Source organism: Propithecus coquereli, unplaced genomic scaffold, assembly GCF_000956105.1.
Source record: "Propithecus coquereli isolate 6110/MARCELLA unplaced genomic scaffold, Pcoq_1.0 Scaffold14, whole genome shotgun sequence".
Classification (NCBI taxonomy): Eukaryota; Metazoa; Chordata; class Mammalia; order Primates; family Indriidae; genus Propithecus; species Propithecus coquereli.
In genome coordinates, this window is record NW_012138302.1 from 7,181,951 (window position 1) to 7,202,855 (window position 20,905).

The 20,905-nt window shown below is 39.4% G+C and overlaps 1 pseudogene; it reads left to right on the forward strand.

Moving 5' to 3' along the window:
• LOC105806254 overlaps positions 1-18,589 on the forward strand; it is a 20,011-nt pseudogene extending 1,422 nt beyond the window's left edge.
• Positions 18,590-20,905: the final 2,316 nt, after the last annotated feature.

The following is a 20,905-nucleotide window of genomic DNA, read 5'->3' on the forward strand; positions in this document are numbered from 1 at the left end:
CACTGTGGAGTAAATTTAACAAAAGAACTACAAGACTTGTATACTGAAAACTACAAAACATAATTGAAAGAAATTTTAAAAGATCTAAATAAATGAAAAGGCATCCCATGTTCATGGATTGGAAAATAAATATTGTTAAAATAGCAATACTCCCCCAAATAATCTACAGATTCAACACAATTCCTATCCAAATCTCAGATGGCTTTTCCCCCTGGAAATCAACATGCTGTTCCTAAAATTCACACGAAAATGTAAGGATGTCAAATAGACAAAACAATCTTGAAAAAGAAATACAAAGTTGGAGAACTCACACGTCCTGATTACAGAACTTACTACAAAACTACAGTAACTAAGACAGTGTAGTAATGGAGAAAAGATAGGCATATAGATCAATGGAATAGAATTAAAAGTCCAGAAATAAACTCTTACATTTATAGTCCATTGGTTTTCAACAGGGGGCCAAGACAATTCAATTGGGAAAGATAGTTTTTCAAAAAATGGTGCTTGTACAAGTGGATATCCACAGTAAACAAATGAAATTAGATTCTTCTACCTCACACCATATATGAAAATTAACTCAAAGTCCTTTATGAATCTAAATGTGGGAGCTAAAACTAAAACACTGTTAGGAGAAAACAGAAGTAAATTTCTGTGACCTTGGATTAGGCAATGATTTGTTAGATATGAAAACAAAAGTACAAGTGATAACAGTAAAAATAGCTAAATCAAAATTGAATAAATTTTAAATAGATTCATCAAAATAAAAGACTTTTGTGCCTCAAAGGACATCATCATAAAAGTTAAATTGAAAATCATACATCTGATAAGGAACTTGCGTGAAGAATGTATAAAAAACTCTTACAACTCAGTAATGAAAAGACAAAAAACTCATTTAAAAATGGGCAAAGTATTTGAATAGACATATTTCCAAAGAAGATATAATAGAAATGGCCAACAGCACGTGAAAAGATTTTCAACATCATTAGTTGTTAGGGAAATGCAAATGAATACCACAGTGAGATATCACTTTCCACCTATTAGGATGGCTATAACTTAAAAAAAAAAACAAAAACAGAAAATACTAAGCGTTATCGAGGATGTGGAGAAATTGGAAACCTCATACATTGCTGGTAGGCATGCAAAATGGTAAAGCTGCTGTGGAAAGCAGTTTGCTGGGTCTTCCGAAAGCTAAACACAGAATTGCCATATGTCCTAGCAATTCCACTCTTCAGTATGTATGCAAAGGAATCAAAAACAGGGACTCCAACAGACACTGGTATGCCAATGTTCACTGTGGAATTATTCAAAATAGCCAAAAAGTGGAAACAACCCAAGTATCCATCAACAGACAAATGAATAAACAAAATGTTATATATTCATACAATGAAATATTCAGCCATAAAAGGAAATGAAGTTCTAATACATGCTACAACATGGATGAACCTTAAAAACATCATGCCAAGTGAAGTAAATCAGATATAGAAAAACAAATATTGTACAATTCCACTTGTATGAAATATCTAGGATAGGCAAATTCATAGACACAGAAAGAAGGTAAGAGGTTACCAGGGGCTAAGGGATTTGAAGTTATTGCTTAATGGTTACAGAGTTTCTATATGGAGTGATGAAAGTTTTGGAAATAGTGGTGGTGTTTACACAACATTGTGATTGTAATTAATACACTAAATTGTACACTTAAAATTGGTTAAAATGATAAATCGTGTTATTTTACCACAATTTAAAAAAAATAATAATCTAACACAGCAAAAACCATCAAATTTTACACTTTAAATAGGTAAATTATATGGTATGAAAATTACATCTCAATAAAGCTGTTTAAAAAATGAGCAAAGGCAGGGCCCAATAGCCCCTGCATCTCTACACCCATGGATCCCCATTGACATTCACCACCACTGCCACCAGGGTGGCTCAGGTAGGAGCCAACAGCAACAATCCTGACACCACCCCCCCACACCCTACCCCTGCCAGAGGAGCAGCAACAAATTTTCAAGTGCCCCTAGGACAAATTCCACTTCCCACTTCCAGGGCAGCTGCCACCCCTGCATACAGCACCCCGGCTGCTTGCCTACAGTTGCTCACACTGAAAGCAACCCCATCCTCCCCAGTAGCAGGGCCACAGCACAGCTGCAGCTGCTCCCACCTGAACATTCTGCCGGTGGCCTGAGAATTACCCCATCTTTGTGCTTGAAGACAGGTCTTTTGAAATAATCCAGTGAGACAAAAATAAAGAAAAAAGCAGAAAAAAGAATGAGCAAACCCTACATGACATATAGGACACTCTAAAGCGAACAAATATTCAAATTATCAGGGTTCCAGAAGGCAGAGAGAAAACCTATTTAACAAAAAATAGATGAACACTTCCCAAGTCCAGCAAGAGATTTAGACATCCAGATACGGGAGTCTCAGGGATTCCCAAATACATACAACTCAAAAAGGTCTTCTCCAGGGATCATTATTGTCAAACAGTCAAAAGGTAAAGGCAAAGAGAGAATTCTAAAAACAGCAAGAGAAAAGCATCTAGTCACTTATAAAGGAACACCCATCAGACTAACAGAAGATTTCTCAGCAGAAACCTTACAGGCCAGCAGAGAATGGGATGATATATGCCAAGTGGTGATAGAAAAAACCTTCCAGCCAAGGATATTATACTTAGAAAATTTATTTTTCATAAATGAAGGAGAAATAAAGTCTTTCCCATACAAACAAAAACTGAGGGAATTCATCACCAATAAAGCTGGCCTTATAAGAAATGCTTAGAGGAGTCCCAGACTTAAAAGCAAAAGAATTATATCTAATATCATGAAAACACATGAAAATATAAAAACCACTGGTAGAGCAAACACACACAAAAGAAAGTGGAAAGACTCAAAGGTTACCACTACAGAAAGCCACCAAACCACAATGATAAACAATAAGAAAGAAAGAAAAGAACAAAGATTATACAAACACCCAGAAATCAATTAACAAAATCATGGGAATAAGCCCTCTCATATCAAGAATGACCTTGACTGTAAATGGATTAAAATTTCCACTTAAAAGATATGGACTGGCTTACTAGATAAAGAAACGTGATGCAATTATATGCTACCTACAAGAAACACATCTCACCTGTAAAGACACATATAGACTGAAAGTAAAATGATGGAAAAAGATATTTCATGCAAACAGAAACCAAAAGCAAGCAGAAGTAGCTATACTTATATCAGATAAAATAGACTTTAAGTCAAAAACAGTAAAAAGAGACAAAGTTTACTATATAATGATAAAGGTATTGGCTCAACAAGAGAATATAACAATTCTAAACATATATGTACCCAATACCAGTTCACCCCAATACACAAAGCAAATATTATTAGATCTGAAGGGAGAGATAAACACCAATATGATAATAATTGGGGATATCAATACCCCACTTTCAGCATTAGAGAGACAGATCATCTAGACAGAAAATAAACAAAGAAACATTAAATTTAAACTACACTTTAGGCCAAATAGACCTAACAGACATTTGTAGAATATTTCATCCAACAGCTACAGAATACACATTCTTCTCTTTAGCACATGCAACATTCTCCAGGACAGATCATACATTAGGACAAAAAAAAGTCTCAACAAATGTTAAAAATTTGCAATCATATCAAGTATCTTCTTAGACCATGATGGAATAAAAGTAGAAACCAATAACAAGAGGACTCTGGAATCTGTACAAATACATGGAAATTAAACAACATGCTCTTCAATGACCATTGAATCAAGGAAGAAATTAAGGAGTAAATTTAAAAAATTCTTTAAAAAATGAAAGTCAAAACATATTGTACCAAAAACCTATGTGATACAGTTAAAGTAGTGCTAAGAGGGAAGTCTATAGCAATAAATGCCTACATCAAAAAAATAGAAGAATTTCAAATAAACACTTTAATTACGTACCTCCAGAACTAGAAAAGGAAGAACAAATCAAATTCAAAATTAGTAAAAGGAAAGAAATAATAAAACAATCAGAGTAGAACAAAACAAAATAGAGACTAAAAAAATACAAAAGATTAACAAAATGAAAACTTGGTTTTTTGAAAAGATAAACAAAAACAACAGGCCAATTGCTAGACTAATCAAGAAAAAAGAGAGAAGACCCAAATTAAAAAATCAGAAATGAAAAGAAAGATATTACAACTGATACCACAGATATACAAAAGATCATCAGAGACCATTAAGAATAAGTATACACTAACAAACTGGAAAACCTAGAGGAAATAGGTAAGTTCCTGGACATACTCAACCTACCAAAACTGAATCAGGAAGAAATAGAAAACCTGAAGAGACCAATAATGAGTAATGAGATTGAATCAGTAATAAAAAGTCTCCCAAGAAAGGAAAGCCCAGGACCAGATGGCTTCACTGCCAAATTCTACCAAGCTTTCAAAGAAGAACTAACATGAATTCTCCTCAAAGTATTACAAAAAACTTAAGAGGAGGGAATTCTTCCTAACTCATTCTATGATGCTAATATTACCCTGATACCAAAACCAGATAATGATGGTGGCAGGGGGGAGGGGAGAAGAAAACTATAGGCCAATATCCTTGATGAACATAAATGTAAAAATTCTCAATAAAAATACTAGCAAACTGAATCCAATAGCATATCAAAAAAATAATATACCATGATCAAGTGGGATTTATCCCAGGGATGCAAGGATGGTTCAACATATGCAAACTGATAAATGTGATACATCACATCAACAGAATGAAGGGTGAAAACCATACTCTCATCTCAGTAGCTACAGAAAAAGCGTTTGATAAAATTCCACACCTCTTCAAGATAAAAATTCTCAACAAACTTGGCATAGAAGGAACATACCTTAAAATAATAAAAGCCATATATGACAAACCCACAGCCAACATCATACCGAATGGGGAAAAGTTGAAATCATTCCCCCGAAGAACTGGAACAAGACAAGGATGTCCACTTTCACTACTGCTATTCGACATAATAATGGAAGTCCTAGCCAAAGAAATCAGGCAAGAGAAAAATAAATAAATAAATAAATAAATAAAAGGCAGCCACATTGGAAAAGGAGAAGTCCAATTATTCTTCTTTGCAGATGATATGATCTTATGTCTATAAAAGCCTGAAGACTCCATCAAAAAACTCTTCGATCTGATATATAAATTCAATAAAGTTGCAGTGTACAAAGTCACATACAAAAATCAGTAGCATTTCTATAATCCAATAAGGAAGTAACTGAGAAAGAAATCAAGAATGCAATGCCATGTACCATTGCTACAAAAAAAAAAAAAAAATACCTAGGAATAAATTTAACCAAGGAGGTGAAAGATCTCTACAAGGAAAAGTACATAATACTGATGGAAGAAATTGAAGGAGACACAAACAAATGGAATGACATCCTATGCTCGTGGCATAGGATATTAACTGGAAGAATTAATATCATTACAATGACCAGGCTACCCAAAGCAATCTTCATTTTCAATGCAATCCCTATCAACATACAAATGTTATTGTTTACAAAAATAGAAAAAGAAATCCTAAAATTCATATGGAACCAAAAAAGAACCTGAATAGCCAAAGCAATCCTGAGCAAAGAGAACAAAACTGGAGACATCCCATTACCTGACTTCCAATTATACTACAAGGCTATAGTAACCAAAAGAGCATGGTACAGGCATGAACGTAGAGACATAGATCAATGGAACAGAATAGAGAACCCAGAAATAAAGCCACACAACTACAGCCAACTGATCTTTGACAAAGTAGACGAAAACATACACTGGGGAAAGGACATCCTATTCAATAAATAGTGCTGGGAAACTGGATAGCTATATGCAGAAGAATAAAATTGGACCTCTCTCTCATACCATACCCAAAAATTCATTCAAGCTGGATTAAAGACTTAAATGTAAAACCTAAAACCATAAAAATCCTACAAGAAAACCTAGGAAAAACTGTTCTGAACATTGGCCTAGGCAAATAATTTATGACTAAGACCACAAAAGCAAATGCAGCAAATGCAAAAATAGACAAATGGGACTGAATTAAACTAAAAATCTTCTGCACAGCAAAAGAAATAATCAAAAGATTAAACAGACAACCTACAGAATGGGAGAGAATATTTCCAAACTATGTATCTGACAATGAACTAATATCCATAATCTACAAGGAACTCAAACAGCTCAGAAAGAATAAAACAAACAAGCCCATTAAAAAGTGGGCAAATGACATGAACAGGCATTTTTCAAAAGAAGATATACAAATGGCCAACAAACATATGAAAAAAATGTTCAACATCACTAATGATCAGAGAAATGCAAATTAAAACCACAATGAGATACCATCTCATTCCAATTAGAATGGCCATTATTAAAAAGTCAAAAAACTATAAATGTTGGCACAGATGCAGTGAAAAGGGACCACTTATGCACTGTTGGTGAGAATGTAAATTAGTACAACCTCTAAAGAGATTAGTATGGAGATTTCTCAAAGAACTAAAAGTAGATCTACCATTCAATCCTGCAATCCCACTGCTGGGTATCTACCCAAAGGAAAAAAAATCATTATATCAAAGAGATACCTGTACTAGTATGTTTATCACAGCACAATTCATAATTGCCAAGGATATGGAATCAACCTAAATGCCCATCAACCAATGAGTGGATAAAGAAAATGTAGTATACATATACTCAGCCATAAGAATGAAATAATGTCTTTTGCAGCAACTTGGATGGCACTGAAGGCCATTATCCTAAGTAAAATAACTCAAGTACAGAAAAATAGATGCTACGTTATCCCTTATAAGTGGGAGCTAAACTATGGCTACACAAGGGCACATAGAGTGGTATGATGGACACTGGAGACTCAAAAAAGGAGAGAGTGGGAAGGGGAGAGGGATGGAAAATTACCTCTGGTGTACAATGTACACTATTTGGATAATGGATACAAAAGTCCAGATTTCACCACTATACAGTATATACATGTAACAGAATTCAACTTGTACCCCCTAAAGCTATTAAAAAATTTTAAAAGCAAAATAAAGAAAAAGAAAAACACTGTTGTAGAATGTGCCCCTGGTCATCCAGCTATTCCAAGCCAGCCTGAGAAATTAGGTGGTTGTCATGGTGAAGAATCTCCATTAAGCTTGCCAAACACTAACCACTCCAACAGAGAAGGCCTTTGGAATAGTCACTTAGTCCTCAGCTTCCCAGCCTCCACAGGCTGGGTATGAGCCAACTTTGAGAGTTACAGGAAAGTTTTTACCCACTAAAGGAACCAGAAATCAGGCTACTCATGTTGCCACTACAAGCACAGGACTAAAAAGATCTATAGCAAGCCCTCTGTATCCATGATTTCCTCCTGTAGATCAAAAATATTGGGAAAAAATACAATATAACAACAAAAATAATACAAATAAAAAACTAAAACAATATTAACTATTAATATTTACACAGCATTTATAGGTATTAGGTATTTTCGGTAATCTGGAGATGATTTAAATTACACAGGAGGATGTGCATAGGTTAGATGCAAATACTACACCATTTTATATCAGGGAATTGAGCATCCACAAATTTTGGTATCTGTGTAGGTTCTGGAACCAATCCCCCATGAATACCGAGGAATGACTATATACTAAATCTCTCCCAACTTGCAAAATCACTGACCAACTTTAGCTCACAGAACTTGAGTAGAACCAGCTGGAAGCTGGATGAGGCAACTATAAAATTCTGAGATTCACCCACACTTTAAGCATTCATTGAGTGCCTACTTCATGCCATTTGTTTCCATAATTTACGGCACTCCCATCAAAGGACCTGGCACTTGTTTGACCCTAACAGACCTCTCTCTTCCCTGTGCATTGTTAGGTGAGCACCACCAACTTTTGCCTCCACATCTTTCCTATTCTTCCATTGTCCACCAGTTACCCAAGCCACCTTCTGTATGACCCCACGCATTCTCATTATTCTAGTACTGTCAGTCAGGTCAGAGTCAAGGGTCTGGATTTGGGAGCCATTTTGCTCTTCAGCAAATATTGTGTGTTTATTACATGTCACGTACAGTTCTAGGTTCTGGAGATATAGGTCCTACCGTTCTAGAACCCTGTGAAATAAGAAAGACAGATAACAAATAAATATCTAATCTTCTGTCAAGTAGTAGTAAGGCTATGAATAAGGGTACCAGGAAAGAGAAAGACTGAACAAGATGGTGACATCTTAGAAAGTGGCCAGCAAAGTTCTCTCTGAGGAGGTAAAACCTGAGCAAAGATCTCAATGAAGTGAGAAAGTGAACTGTGCAAAAACTTGATGAGCACACTCTTTCAGACAGAGAACAGCTAAAACAAAAATCCTGCAGTGGGAGCCTGCTTGGCCCATTCAGAGAAGAGCAGAGACCAGTGTGGCTGAAACACAGTGAGCAGGAGGGGGGCTGTTAGGAAATTAGGTCAGATGGGTAGTCAGTAGGCAGAGCTTGGTGTCGAGTGTCATTTCTACGTCTTCAATGTGATTTTAGTAAGTGGATTGCTAATTTAATGGTTGTGACTAAATGTTTATCTTTCTTTTATGTAACTAACATATAGTTTTATTTCTCCAGGGTTTCTTCATCATTAGTTTAAAAGTCCGAACAGAAACAAATTTAATCCCAACTACAGCCCTAGGAATAGCGTGGGTGTTAGGGTCAAATAGGCTTAACTTTTGGATCCATCTGTAAAATGAGGATAAGTTGCTCTGCTCCATCCGGTTGCTATGAAGATTAAATGACACAATATATAAAATGAAACCATTCAGCACAGTGTCTAGCACTCAGATGACACTCAACGTTTAGTTTTGTGTTACCAGAGCAAAAGACAGGGGAAGGCAGGAGATGAGGCTCCCTGGGGGAGACCAGATGAGCTCACATCAGGCACTGGCTAGTAAACTAAATAGATGATAAGATTTTATCCTGCTGGTGAGGCCACTTTGAAGGGTTTTGAGAAGGGAAGAAGGAGATGACTCAGTGAAAGATGGATTTAGGAGGGTGGTGACAGTGGTGGGAAAGGTTACGGAAAGTGCAGGAGACAGAGTACCAGAAGTCCACTACAGTATTCTCAGTAAAAATGATTGCCTGTATGGTGTGCAAATATTTTCTCCCATTCTGTTGTTTGTCTCTTCACTCTGTTGATTGTTTCCTCGGCTGTGCAGAAGCTTTTTAGTTTGATATAATTCCATTTGTCTATTTTTGCTTTTGTTGCCTGTGCTTTTTGGTTCATGTCCAAAAATTATTGCTCAGACAATGTCATTTTCCCCTACATTTTCTTCTAATAGTGTTATAGTTTCAGGTCTTACATTTAAACCTTTACTCCATTTTGAGTTGGTTTTTGTGTAAGGTGTGAGACAAGGGTCTAGTTTCATTTATCTGCATGTGGATATCTAGTTGTCCCAACATCATTTATTGAAGGGACTGCTCACTCCCCATTGTGTGTTCTTGGCACCATTGTTGAAAATCAATTGACTGTAAATGTGTGGATTTATTTCTGGGCTCTCCATTCTGTTGCATTGGTCTATGTGTCTGTTTTTATGCCAGTACAATGCTGATAAGGAGATAATATCCAAAATATATAAGGAACTCAAACAACTCAATAGTAAGAAAACAAATAATCCTATTTGAAAATGGACAATGGATCTGAATAGATATTTCTCAAAAGATGACATACAAATGGCCAATGGGTATAAGAAAAAATGCTGAAAATCACTAATCATTAGAGAAATACAAATTAAAACCACAATGAGATATCGCCTCACACTTGTTAGGATGGCTATAATCAAAAAGGCAAAAGTTAACAAGCGTTGGAGAGGATCTGGAGGAAAGGGAACCATTGCACACTGTTTGTGAATATCCACTATGAAAGACAGTATGGAGGTTCCTCAAAAAAACCAAAAATAGAACTGCCATATGATCCAGAGATCCCACTTCTGGGTATATATTCAAAGGATACGAAATAAGCATGTCAAAGAGATATCTGCCCCATGTTCATTGCAGCATTATTCACAATAGCCAAGATATGAAATCAACCTAAGTGTCCATCAACAGATAAATGGATAAAAAATTGTATTAATAACATATATACACAATGGAATACTCTTCGGCCTTAGAAGAAGGAAATTCTGTCATTTGCAACAACTTGGATGAGCCCGGAGGACAATATGCTAAGTGAAATAAGCCAGGCACAGAGAGACAAACACTGCATGATCTCGCTCATATGAGGAATCTAAAAACGTCAAACTCATAGAAGTAGAATGGTCATTACATGGGCCAAGGGGAGGGAGTTGGGAAAATGTTAAAAAAAAAAAATGATGAGAGCTTGACCTTGTTCCTGGGGGGCAGGCATGGGGGAAATGGATTTAAGAAATGCTCATAGTTTCCAAAGCTGTTCATGTGTTGGTGATGTCAAGAGAGCCCTGCGCTCTGCCTAGATTGCCCTTCTCCTGCTGCACCTGTCTGTTTCCTCCTCCTCCTCCCCCTCGTCTTGAGACTCTTCAGCTCAGGGAAGCCCTGGCATGCTCTGAAGCAGGTTTTAGATGCTTTCCCTATAGCTCTCTCCATTATTTACTGGCTTTCCTGGAAAGATGCTTTTCTGTGTCTGTCCCTCACCTCCCTTCCTGAGAGGACAGCAGGGACCACAGTCACTTTTCTATGTTGCAGAGTGCTCAACCAATGTTAGTTGCTCACATTCGCTCTGGTGTTGTGATTTCCAAATGGAAGTGGGTTAAGCCCTGGGAGCTTCTGTGTTCGCTAAGAATCATTCATCCCCCGTAATTACAAAGTCCCAGGTTTTAAGACCAATCCACATTCTTTTAATGTCAGAACAGCATGTGCCCCATAACAAGAATATGTCCCACTGCCCAGACTTATTGTTTCAGGATTATGGTTTCTAAGAGGAAGCTGGCTTTGGTGCCCAGTAACCAGGCTGCTGTTGTTTGGCCTCCCGCCTTGAAAACTTGTAATTTATTGATTTTGATATACACGTTGTGCCCCATCATGAGATATGCAGCTACCAGAGGCAGGCCTGAGATTAAGAATGGCCTAGAGAATGATCCTAATAATTAAACAGCTCCTTGGGTAGCACAACAAGCCCATTCACCCTGTGATTCTATTGTGTATACAATATACTGGAACAAATTACATCCCCCGTCAGGCCAGGATGCCCCAAACAGGAGCACCTTTCAGGTTGCTCCAAGAAGACAATTACTTACAGCAAAACCAGTGAGTCAGGGAGAAGATGGTCTATCAAACCTGAAACAAAGAAAAACATGAAGGCAAGCAAAGAGGGGCGCTGTCAGAAGAACTGGTACAGCCGTCCCTTCTCTTAGAGATACATGGCTCTAAGCTCAAGGTCTGGCACTCTGGGAGCATGGTGGACTGAGAGAATAGTAGAAAGAGGATACGCATGTGAGGAACATAGTGGACACAGCACACGCAGGCTCCAGAATCAGAAAGCTCAGTATTAATACCATTACTACTACTACTACAATAATAGCGAACACTTACATAGGGCTTACTATTTGCCAGACATCGTTCTAAATACTTTACATATATTATTAATAGCTCATTTCATTCTCACAGCACCCATATGAGGTAGGTGCTATTATTATCCTCATTTTACAGAGGAGAAGACTGAGGCAAAGAGAGATTAAGTAATTTGCCCATAGGTGGTGAGTGGTGAAGGCAGCCTCCAAAGTTAATTTTCTTAACGACTCTGCTTATCAGCTATTCACCTTGGGAAGTTCTTTTAAGGTCCTTGAGTTAAAGTTATCTCAACTATAAAATGGAGATCATGGTACCAACATGGCAGGATTATTTGGAATGGCCAAATAGTCAGTACTCAATCAATAGTAGACAAGAATTAGAAAATGGTGTCATGAAAGAAGCCTAGAAGGAAATATCTCTGAACAGTCTTTGGTGGTAAGAAACAAACTGACTGACTCACCCAGGGAAGTTTGTACCCTTTGACCAACATCTCCCCATTTTTCCCACCCCCAGCCCCTAGCAACCACCATTCTACTCTCTGTTTCTATGAGTTCAACTTTTTAAGATTCCACATATAAGTAAGATCACACAGTATTTGTCCTTCTCTGTCTGATATGTTTCACTTAGCATAACGCCCTCAAGATTCATCCATGTTGTCCCAAATGGCAGGATTTCCTCCTTCTATTATAACTGAATTATATATATATATAAATTATATATTTCTTTATCCATTAATCCACCAACAGACACCTAGGTAGTTTTTATATTTTGGCTATTGTGGAAAATGCTGCAGTTAACATAGAAGTACAGATATCTCTTTGAGATACCGATTTTGTTTCCTTCAGATATATACCCAGAAGTAGGATTGCTGGATCATATGGTAGTTCTATTCTTATTTGTTTGAAGAGCTTCCATACTGTTTTACAATGGCTGCACCATTTACATTTCCACCAGCAGTATACAAGTGTTCCCTTTTCTTCACACTCTCACCAACATTTGTTATCTCTTGTCTTTTAAAAAAAAAATTTTTTTTTGAGACAGGATCTCACTCTACTGTATCATCATAGCTCACAGCAACCTCAAATGCCTGGGCTTAAATCATCCTCCTGCCTTAGCCTCCCTAGTAGCTGGGACTACAGGCATGTACCACCATGCCTGGCTAATTTTTCTATTTTTTGTAGAGATGAGGTCTTGCTGTGTTTCCCAGGCTGGTCTCAAACTCCTGGCCTCAAGCGATACTCCCGCCTAAGCCTCCCAAAGTGCTAGGATTACAGGCATGAGCCACCACACCTGGCCTTGTCTTTTTGATAATAGCTATCCTAACAAGGCTATTGTGGTTTTGATTTGCATTTTCCTGATGATTAGTGATGGTGAGAACCTTTTCATGTACCTGTTGGTCATTGGATGTCTTCATTGGAAAAATGTCTATTCAGGTCTTTTCCTCATTTTAATATTGAGTTATTTGTTTGCTATTGAGTTGTATGAGTTCCTTATATATTTTGAATATTAAACCCTTATCAGGTATATGGTTTACAAATATTTTCTACCATTGTATAGGTTGTCTTTTCATTTTGCTGATAGTTTCCTTTGATGTACAGAAGCTCTTTAGTTTGATATAGTCCTACTTGTTTATTTTTGCTTTTGCTCATGCTTTTGCTGTTGTATCCAAAAAATCATTGCCAATACCAATGTCAGCAAGCTTTTCCCCTATGTTTTCTTCTAGGAATTTTACAATTTCAGGTCTTACATTTAAGTTTTTGATCCATTTCTAGTTAATTTTTGTGAGTAGTGTAAGATAGAGATCCAATTTCATTCTTTTGCATGTGGATATTCAATTTTCCCAACACCATTTATTAATGAAACTGTCCTTTCCCCATTGCATATTCTTGGTGCTCTTGTCAAATATTAGTTGACTGCGTATGCATGGGCTTATTTCTGGGTTCTGTGTGTGTGTGTGTGTTTTCATGTGATGAATGCATTCTTCCTGCCCAGTTTTGTCATTCAAATTGGTACCTCCTTTCCTGTCTACACATCTGCTTTTCCTTAACTGAAGCCATGGCTACAGAGTTGGGGAGACAGTTAATCTCAGAATATTTCCCACATACAAATCCAAACCAACTGTCTACTTCTCAGATGAGGCCTGTGGCCCAGAATGAGCTGGTATGTATGTGTGCATGTTGGTTTTAGTTTGCTAATTAGTTAGTAGTCTTTTCCAGGTTTTGTAACGATTTTTTAGTTCTTGCAACATTTATTGAAAGTTAGGTACAATGTTAAGTACAATGGGTTATATCAGCTGCTTTTATGCATATTATCTTATGATTATCACCATTTGCACATGAGAAAAAGAGGCTCAGAGAAGCTATATAACTTTCCCAAGGCCACACAGCTAGTAACTGGCAGAGCCAGGATCAGCACCAAGGCTTTTTAAGTTTAATTTAAATATTCTTTGTCCTACTATGGGCAACCAACCAAGCCAGGAGCCTCTACCTGGGCTGTATGACCACTTTTAGGGAAAGATGTGGTTTTTGAGTCCACCAAGTAAAGGTACCAGATGCCTAAATTAAAAGACAGCTTATCTTTAACGAAAATTTGAGATATTGACAACTGTTATAGAATAATAGAACAATATCTTGTGTTTAATAATGTATATAGCTGATTTAACGTGAAGAACAATTTAATCGTGTCCCCAAAAGTTGTAAACATTTTTTTTATTTTGATGATACAACCCCGATGTCTTGAAGTCTGTTCCTGACTTCAGGGCTGATGTTTAGCTGGCATGCACCAGAATAGCTGTGTCAATTGTTAAATATTGAAACAATTCTGTAGCTGGCAGAATGCTCTTGTCCTGAATTCTCAGAATACCTTGACTCAGCATTCCTATATCCTCATCTGGGACTCCTCACCCACCGGGGACTCCTCCCACCTCCCCATGATCCAGCAACTAAAGGGTTAAAAACTGCCCCAGCAGGGCCTCCAGCACTTAGTTCCAGCACTCCTATGGGGGCGCTCACTGTTGGGTCTCATCCTCTGTCTTAGTTTGTTCATGATACTATCACCAAATACCACAGCCTGGGCAATCTATAAATAATAGAGTTTTATTTCTCACATTTCTGAAGTCCAAGATCAAGGTACTGGCAGGTTCAGTGTCTGGTGATAGTCTGGTCTCTGCTTCCAAGATAGCACCTTGAAGAGCAAAAAAGGGCCTAGGGTGCTGCCTTCAACCTCTTTGAAAGGTCACTAATCCCATTCAAGGAAGCTCTACCCTCAGGACTTAATCACACCCTAAAGGCTCCACCTCTTAATACTATTCCGTTGTTGATTAGATTTCACCATATGAATTTTGAGGGACGCATTCAGACTGTAGCACCCTCCAAGTACTAATATTTCCCTACCATTACCCTTCTCTGCTCAGTAAACTTGGCACTTTAGAAGCAGGTGTGATGGGGCTGAGTTGAGGGTGCACCAGAGGTGGCACAGGCTGGTAGAAGGGGAATTCTGTGTTCTGGGCTTTCTCCATCCTTTACTATGACCTTCAGCATCTACCTGTCCTTCGTCCTATCCACTTGCGGCTCACGCTGTTTCCCTGGGGAAAGGACCTGTCCCTTACAGAACACTAGTCTCCTGAAATGTCCTCTGAATATAATAAAAAGGCTCCGTAGTCGTCTGAGTTGGTGAATGCTGCACACCTATCTTCCTTGGTGGAGCTTCACATATTTAGAGAGTCCAAGCTCGAAAAGACCTGCAATAAAGAAAACTACTTAACTGTGTTTAACCCAGCATCTCCCAATCATTCCTGGAACCCATTCCCCTCCCCTTCCCCCATTCTGCTTATTAAATTTCTACTTTCCCACGTGACAGGCTGGGGCTGTACAAAAGCCTTAGGAGGGAGAATGAGGAAAAGAAGGAAAATGCTGCTTACTGTGTACCTGTTGACAAGATAGGGACAGAAAGTGAAGTGGGAAGGGTAAAGGTAGGAAAAAGAAATGTGGGGGGTGGGGTGCGGGGGGGCGCTTATTTGCGCCTCGGTCACTGCCCCGCTGAGTCCTGGGCAAACACAGAGGGCCAGCCTGCAGCTGGGGCTCTCCCTGGGTTATCTGGAAGACCTCTGGCCAATACCATCAGCTGGTTAAGAACTGCGTTCATGCTCCAGCTCTGTAAATTTTTCTGCAGTGTAACTTTGAGCATGTTATTGAATTCCCTGGGCCCCTCTTCCTCTAGCTCTATAGATTAAATTAGATAATTTATGTAGGTGAGCTCAAACTTGAACGAGTCACCTGAAGGACTTGTTAAGACACAGATTGCTGGGCCCCACCCCCAGGGTTCGATTCATTAGGTCTGGAGTGGGCCTGTAATTTGCTTCTGACTAGTTTCCAGGCAGTGCTGCTGCTGCTTGTGGGGACCACACTTTGAGTAGCACTGATGTAAGTAAAGTGCAAATCTGTAATTTGTAGAGTTTGTGTCTTAATTAATTTAAACTATTTAATCTATTCTGTGTTAAAATAACTATGTGCTCCTGGGATAAGGTTTCCCTTTTACCACCTGTGTATGCTTGGGGTGAGATGTTTTTGTTTCTGTGCTGGAGGACTGATTCCCACAGTGGAAATTTCAGGAAAGTACCTGGGGCCTGGGCAGCCTCTGTCACATTGCATGGCAGACACCTGCTCCAGCTTTGGGTGTCCGTCCCCCAGACATGTCCTTGTGAGAGCAGAGGTCATCTGTCAATCTCCAGTGATCAGAAGAGATTGTATCCCCTTGGGTAGGTTCTATTTCCTCCTTGAGTTTCACAGTGTCTATCAACACACAAAGGCTCTGAGAAGTCCTGCAGGAAAAAAGCCTATTTCATTTTCCTATGGTATACGTAGTCATTAGAGGTACAGGGTCTGTACTTGCACTGTCCAATACAGTTGCCACTAGCCACATGTGGGTATTTAAATTACTTAAATTCATATAAAATTAAAAATTCGGTTCCTCGGTCCCCATTTCAAGTACTTAATGACCACATGTGGCTAATGCTACTACTTAGGCAGCACGAATAGAGCATATTTCTTTCACTGCAGAAAGTTTCATTAATCCAGGGCCTCAAAACCCAATTCTACCAACTTACCAGCTGTGTGAACTCAGACAGTTTCCTTAAACTTTTGGTGCCTCAGTTTTCTGAGCTATAAAGTGGGACTAATAAATGGTACATCCCTCAAAGGGTTAGTGTGAGAATTAAACAAGTTAATTTATGTAAAGCACTTAGAACTGTGTCTGGCACGTACAAAGGGGCTGGTAAATGGTACCCATTATTATATATATGTGTGTTTTCAAATGTAGGTTTTATTATTATTGAGGGATGGTGAAACCAACAGATCAGGAGATGATTGCCATTGGAAAAATAGTTTACTACAGTTCCCAAGAGGAGAGGGCATTCCAAGCCACACAAGGCCACACGAGGAAGCACCAGGGTTGGTCACGAGTCAGAAGGAGCGAGGAGAAGCATGAGCAAGAGTCTTTATTTTTATTTCATTAATGAAACAGAATCAAGAAACTTTTTTTAGATAAAGAAATTGAGATTCAGAGATATGAAGAAAATTGTTCAGGTTCACGGAATGAGAAAGCGAGGGAGCTAGAACTGAAATCCAGATCCATCTGCCTCTGAAAATCTTGCTCTTTCAACTACTCTATAGTCACGGACACAATCAGACCCACCAAAACCTCCAAAAGTGGCAGCAATAATTCAGAGATGGCATGTTACTTTTTCGTTTCACTTCAGGGGCGCTTGCTGCACAAACCCTCTTTAAAAGGAATAATGGAGATGCGGATTCTGAGTGCCTGCAATGAATGCTGCAGAACCTACCGCGTGAGCTATAATTAATAGAGATGCCAACTGCCAACTAACCAGAAAAACTCCAGCATCGTAAATCTGTCCCCTGGCTTCTCATGAGAACTGATGGATGAGGAATTCAGCTTAAATATTTAACAATCAATAATTCAAATATCTATCCAACCATTTGCAAGTTGACATGTTTATAAATATAAGGGCTGCACTTTCTTGCATTTCGCATGAAACTTACTTAGAGTTGAATGGAGGGGGTAGAAATACCACATATTCTAGGGGGAAGAATCCGAGGGAGTAAATGGAAATATCCTCCCAGTCTTGGCTCAACTGGAGTCTGCTAAACTTCCAGCTTTGATCACGTACCATTGTTCATGCCCTCATGTTGCTGGTGAGCAAATCAACCACAAATAATGTGTTGGAAGGCCCAGGTGTGCAGCTGGGGAAAGACACCAGAGCCTCATCTCCTTTGCACCAGCAGCTCCAGGGAGGAAACCTAACACACAGCCAAATAGGACAATGAATTTTTCACGTTGAGCTTCCACAATCTCTCTGCCACTAGAATGGGTCAGCGCTCAGGCTGTAATTCAACCTCCCTCCTCTGTCTTCACTTCCCAATAGGCAGCCAGAAATGAGGTCCAACTCTGGGGAACATTCCAGTCCAGTGCCTGGGGGCTGTGAGCTGTGTGTGTCCAGTTGCTGAGTAGGCGTATCACTATTTGAATCTCAGTATTTTGAAAGAATAAAGTCTAAAGTCAGCATTGACAGCAGTGATTTATCTGCACTTCACAATTACTGAATTTAGAGGCTCCATCCACTTGCTGGTTTATTAAACTGCTCTCTCCTCCGAGGGAGAATCAAAGCTCCTCCTTTGGCCCTAATGGATAGACACTTTGGAAGCACTTAAAGAAGCCATTGTTGATAAGACTTACAGCTAAAAGAGAACCCTGTCTCACGTTGTCTTTGCACGGAAATAACCTCCATTATTTGTGTTTCCTTCACAGTCAATAACTCACCCTTTCCAGAGAAGGGTGGAGTTGTTGGCATATGTCTGTGATGCTATAGGGGTTGAAGCGTCAGGCCTGGGCAATGAGCTGCCTGCCACATCTACCTCCCTTCGCCCACACCTTCTGGCTGTGTCTCCTGCAGCTGCAGAGCCCGAGGGTCCCCAGGTTGAAGGAAGACCCACAGCTCTAGCCATCGGCTGCCTACACTCCCTATTCACAGGTTCTGCCTCCCTGTGATTGCCCATAGAAACCCAGCGAAGACCTTGACCACTATCCTCTTCACAAAACAATGCAGATTCTGAACCCCACCCCCTGGCCCTGCAGTGAGGATGAAGAGGAGGAAGGGGCCATGCTGCTGAAATGAACCCAGGCCTGGTATGCCTACCACCCTCATGGTTGGAGAAAGGCTGTGAGTTCTCTCTGCCAACAGTAATTGACGATTCCAATTGGCAGGAGGCCTGTTAGTGAGAAGATTACCAGGCGGAGCATATCTGGTATGGAATTTTGGCTCCACTCTGGGAAAACAAAACTGGCTGGTGGGGGAAAAAAGGACAGAGCAATGAAAGCTAAGCCTACTTACTGGGGCACCAGCTATATAGGTCTGTCTTGGATTTAGGCTTCAAAAGCTAAAGAGGAATAGATGAGGTGTAGGTCAGTCACAAAGGAAAAATGAAACAGATCGAAGCCAATGATAAATGAATGTCAGAAAGTGTGATACCTAGAAATTCTGGAAACTTGTATGAAACGCAGCAGTGGTAACTAATGCACACAGTTTGTGATAGTTTCAAGGCATATTCACAATCATTTTCATTGAGTTGGGTCACACAGATCAGAAGGAGAATTTGGAAAGGGACGTTTATGGGAGGAGGGAAAGACAACATTTAGTTATTAGAAACAAAGTAAGTTATTAATACATTTAGGAAAAAGCAGACTAGTGGGTAAGACCTTATGGAGAACATCTGGGGTACTGAGGCCCTGTGGTTTCTCTCACTGACAGGAAGAAGTCAGTATAGGTCATAACTCTTGCAGCTGCAGATGCAAGTTTTCTGTCTGCTTTACCCATTGGTGTTGCTGCCCAAAGGAGCTTCAGGCTCTTTCCTTCTCCCCTGCGTGCATTGGCTTGGGCTGAGCAATTGTTGGGGCCAACGCCTTCGTGCCCAGGAAGCTTGGGCCTGATTGCAGCAGAATGACTAAGTAAAACGATAAGCCAGAATTTTCATTTAGACTCCTAATCACTCTAGGAAGTAGATACCATGGGCTATATCTTTAAAATAAGCAGACAGAGGCACAGAGGGCTTGAGTACCCTGCTCAAAGTCACACAGACATGTTGCTTCTTGCAGAGCTGAGATTTTAGTCTGTGTGCTCCTAGCTCTTTGCTTTTGTTTTACAAAAAAGTGAAACATGAGGCCTGGGGAAGAGAAGGCCAAGTAGCTGGGACCTGGGGCTTCTGTCCCTCTCACCTGGAGAACTCTCCTCTTTCACATGGAATATTTTCAAGTACAATCTTAGGGAAACGATCTTCTGCTACTGAAAAACATTTGAAGACCACTATAATAGACAAGCCAATTTTCCTTTCAGATATGAAGATAAAATGAAAAATGCGAATGTTATCTGAAGACCTGATTCTTAGATATTAAGCCAATTTCCACATACACAATCTTTTCCCTAACCCAATACTAACATAAACTGGAACCTCAGGCTCAGACTTACCATCTTGTAAGATGGTAAGTGCTTCAGAAATATTGATTGAATTAAATTGAGAGCCTCCAATACACTGGAAACTGCAGTTCGCATGCAAAGTCCTGATTGCCTCTCTGGGTCAGAAAAGGCCAGATGCTTTTTTGCAATTCAGTATGAGGCCAGACGGGGCCAGATTTAGGTAGTTACTTCTTGAAGGACAGAAACCTTTCAGCATTTTGGCAATTATTACTGAAAAACCACCCAGGGAGAAGGTAGTTTTAAACACAATTAGGATTCTATTTTAAGGAGAAATCATAAACTGCCCATTTAACGTGCTAATGTTTGATCTACTGTGAAGCAGAGAAGACAGAAGCTATTACAAATTTGCTAATACCATCAAAACTTATAAAGTGATAAAATGAGGTTGCAAGAAGAAAAGGCAGTCATCCAAGCATTAGCCATGCTAATAGCTGTGAATATATACGAGAGCGGAGACCTATGCTGAGAATCAGTGGGACAGATCAGGCTGTTTTATCTGTACTGTGCACGGGGACACTTGGCTGCTCCTGATTCTCAGCCCGTCAGAATGATCGCCAAAGCAGGGACACACACCCCATGGAACTAGCACCATGACGAGACCTTCTATTGCATTTATTTTTATTTCTTCTATTAAAAATGTCTATGTTGGGCCGGGCGCGGTGGCTCACGCCTGTAATCCCAGCACTCAGGGAGGCCGAGGCGGGTGGATCGCTAAAGGTCAGGAGTTCGAGACCAGCTTGAGCAAGAACGAGACCCCGTCTCTACTAAAAATAGAAAGAAATTATTTGGACAACTAAAAATCTATATAGAAAAAATTAGCCGGGCATGGTGGC